Source organism: Acomys russatus, chromosome 12, assembly GCF_903995435.1.
Source record: "Acomys russatus chromosome 12, mAcoRus1.1, whole genome shotgun sequence".
NCBI classification, from domain to species: Eukaryota; Metazoa; Chordata; class Mammalia; order Rodentia; family Muridae; genus Acomys; species Acomys russatus.
In genome coordinates this window covers 46,494,828-46,498,912 of record NC_067148.1, presented here as the reverse complement: position 1 = coordinate 46,498,912, position 4,085 = coordinate 46,494,828, and the positions used below count along the sequence as shown (strand labels likewise).

Below are 4,085 nucleotides of genomic sequence, written 5' to 3'. Positions count from 1 at the left end.
CACTCCTTCATTGCTGGTGAGAATGCAAACTAGTACAGCCACTTTGGAAATCTATCTGGTGCTATCTCAGAAAAATGGGAATAGGGCTTCCTCAAGACTCAGCTATTCCACTTCTTGGAATATACCCAGAAGATGCTCCAGCACACAACAAGAAAATTTGCTCAACCATGTTCATAGCAGCCTTATTTATAATAGCCAGACCATGGAAACAGCCTAAGTGTCCGTCAGTAGAAGAATGGATAAAGAAACTGTGGTACATTTACATTATGGAATACTACTCAGCTATTAAAAACAAAGAATTTCTGAAATGTGTGAACAAATGGATTGAGCTAGAAATGATCATAATGAGTGAGTTAACCCAGAAGCAGAAAGACTCAAATAGTATATACTCACTCATATCTGCATACTAGCCCAAGGGGCATGTCCCATGAAAGTCTTCACTTACCTGGAAACTGGGACAGAGGGGAGGACATCCTATTGGGACTCTTGATGAGAGAAGCATGGGAGAATAGCAAAGTAGAAGGATCCAGAGGGTCCTAGAAACCTACAAGAAGAGCATTATGATAGGCAGATTTGGGCCCAGGGGTCCCGCTCAAACTATGGCACCAGCCAAGGACAATACAGGCAGTAAACTTCAAACCCCTACCCAGCTCTAGCCAATTGACAGGACATTCTCCACAATTGAGTGGAGAGTGGGGTATGACTTTCACACGTACTCTGGTGCCTCATTATGACCATGTCCCCTGGAGGGGAAGACCTGTTGGCACTCAGAGGAAGGATAGCAGGCTACCAAGAGGAGACTTGATACCCTATGAGCATATACAGGGGGAGGAAGTCCCCCTCAGGCACAGTCATAGGGGAGGGGAGTAGGAGGAAAATGGGAGGGAGGGAAGAATGGGAGGATAGAAGGAATGGGATAACTATTGAGATGTAACAAGAATAAATTAATAATAAAAAAAAGAAAAGAAAGACTGGTTGTAGAACTTCTTTAAATGTGTGATACAACTCTACTTTAAATTCATCCGATCATGTATTTTTGATAAGCTAGAAGCCTTTTGTTATTGTTTCAATATTATGGGTCTTTTTAGGTTGTTGATTTCTTCTTGTTTTAATTTTGGTGGTTGGTCTCAATCTAGAAATTTACTCATTGTTTTAGGTTTTCGAGCTAAATGAAGTACCCACTTGTAAAAATTTCCTTATAATATTCTAAATTTACTCAGTGTCTGCTGTGATGTTTTCTGTTTCATTCCTCATTCTGTTAATTAGGATCTCCTTTTTCTTTCTTTTCACTAGTTTGACCAAGAGTCTTATAATTTTAACTCCTTAAATAATCAGCTCTTAGATTTGTTGATTTTTATTGTATTTTTTTATTTCATTGGTTTCGACTCTGATATTTATTATTTCTAGCCATCGACTGGGTTTGGATTTAGTTTGTTCTTGTTTGTCTAATTTTTAAATTGTATCAGTAAGCAGTTATTTCCTTCCAATTTTCAATGTGAACATTTAGAGTTATAAATTTCCCTCATAGAATTGCTTTCTGTGTGTCCCAGAAATGCTTGTGTGTTGTGTTGTTGTTGTTGTTTTTACTGCTTCAGTCCAGTCGATGGAAGAGAACTTTATTTGGTATTTGGTCCCGAGGTCACGCGTCAGGTATGGCCCCAGTTTTATTTGACCTTCTTCTTGGGGCACAGGTTGTTGGTGTGGCAGCACTTCTTGCGGCAGTTGACTGCACGGAGTGCAGACATGCATAGAGCACTTGCTGCAGATCATATTGTCACAGTTGTACTTTTGGGCCAGCTGATGAAGGGGCTGCTCAGCGATGCCAACACGCAGGCGCAGCACCATGTGCAAGGTGAACTCTTTCTGGATGTTGTAATCTGACAGGGTGCGGCTGTCCTCCAGCTACTTGCCAGTGAATATCAGCCTCTTCTGGTCAGGTGAGATGCTTTCCTTGTCCTGGATCTTGGCCTTGACATTCTCAATGGTGTTACTGGGCTTGACCTCAAGAGTGATGGTCTTTCCCGTCAGGGTCTTCACAAAGATCTGCATGTTCGCATCTGCTGCTCGGCCACCCCATTGAGAAAGAGAGGGTTTACTTGTGTTTTAATTTTTATTTTGCTCCAGGATTTTGTTTTACTTGTATTTCATGTTTTTTCTGCGACTCATTCATCATTCAGCAATGATTTACTCAATCCCCATGAATTTGTGTCTTTACTAGAGGCCTTTTTGCTGTGTCATCATTATGGTGTTTTGCAGTGTGGCCAGGCAGAATACAAGAAGCAATTTTAATCCTTTTGAATTTGTAAAGAATTTGTGTCCCAAGACGTGGCCTTAATTTAGAAAAGCTTCTATGTGGTATTGAGGAGAATGTGTATTCTTAGTGTTTTAGACTGAATATTCTGTAGATACTTGTTAATCCACTTGATTTATAACAATTCTGATGTTTCTCTGTTTACATTTTATCTAGATGACCTCTTGAAGAAAGTAAGATATTGATGTTATGTATTATTAAATACTGTTATGATTTGATAGTTAATCTTTGTCTTTAATTCCAGTACTATATTTTTTATAAACTTAGGGACCGTTGAGTTTGGTCCATATATGTCTAGAAGAGTAGTATCTTCTTTGTTAACTGTTTTCTTAATAATAATGAAGTGTCCTTCTTTATATCTTCTGATTAGTTTTAGTTTGAATTTTAATTTGTCAGATTTTAGAATTGTGACATTTTCTTTCTTTCTGGTCGTATTTAATTGGGACATGTTCATCTGTCGTTTTTCTCTAAGATGATGACTATCTTTAAAACTAAGGTTTGTTTCTTGTAAACAGCACAGACATGGATTTTCTTTCTGAATCCATTTGGTTATCTGTTGGAGGACTGAGGGCATTTTTAGTTAATGCTAGTACTGAAATGTCTATGTTACCTCTGGTCATTGAGTTACTGACGTTTGATGGTGTTGTTTGTGTTCTGAGTGGTACTTTGTATCTTAGTAATTTTGGCTTTGTATTTCTGGCCACAGTCTCCCTGCTGTGCTCATGCCTCTTATTAGCCTGAAATGATGATGCTTCCTGCATTTTCCTTTTGTTTGCATATATGTGTATATATATATATATATATACATATATATGCACATTTTAAGCAGTTTCAATCAAGACAGATGTTTTGCTGTGTATATTATTTAGGATAGCTGCCATATAACTTTGAGTGCATTGCTTCAGACTCTCCTGGCTCTCAAAATTTTCAAATGGGTCAAATGGATTTGCAAACATAGTGATGAAACAAACGCAAATGCGAACATTTAAAAGTCTCCTTATAATTTATTTGTTTTTCCTTATCCTATGCAATATTTTATTGTCAACCTCTTATTTGTTGCTTCAGAAAGATCAGATTTCTTCCTATTTCTCAGCAAAGCCAGTGTTTCAGACTGCTTAAGTCCTTCTTTTAGTTATTGAATATTCTTTCTGAAACATTCGCTCCTTAACTCTCAATTTGGCCAGCCAATATATATCCATTTTCCAGTTAAGTGACAACTTTTGTCAATAAACTTCTTATTGCCTGCTACAAGTTGGTTAGCTGACTTTCTACTTAAAATACTTTCCGTACTTTCTCAATATGTCTCTAATTGAGTTCTATTGAAATGCCGTGTGGGAACACAGAGGAAGGGGATGCAGGTCATCCAGATGAGACCACAATTGGATGTGCAGAAAGTGAGAGGCCATGTACACTCGGACATAATGAGATGTCTGTATCAATGCTGAGGGGTCTTACATGCATAAGAAGAGGCAGGGAGATTTTAAGACCTGGAGTCAGTGGATGATTTCAAGAAAATGGCATTTTCCCGACATGACAGGGCTGATACACATAAGAACTCACAGGGAGTATAACAGGATACAGAAGACAAAAAGTAGCTTAAAACAGGAAAAAAAAATCTCAACAGGAAAAGGAAGTGTCACAATGTTTCACCCATAGTCAAAAAAGGAACAGAGCCTACCATAGATGTCCTGTGAAATACTCCACCCTGGAGGGGATCAAGGCAGAAGCCGAGACTCACTTGGAGATATTTTTGCAAAAGTTTAATATGTATTGA

The 4,085-nt window shown here is 38.2% G+C and overlaps 1 pseudogene; it reads right to left on the bottom strand.

The window, feature by feature from the left end:
* Window positions 1-1,664: 1,664 nt before the first annotated feature.
* Window positions 1,665-2,067, bottom strand: LOC127196204 (ubiquitin-like; annotated as a pseudogene).
* Between the last annotated feature and the right edge of the window lie 2,018 nt (window positions 2,068-4,085).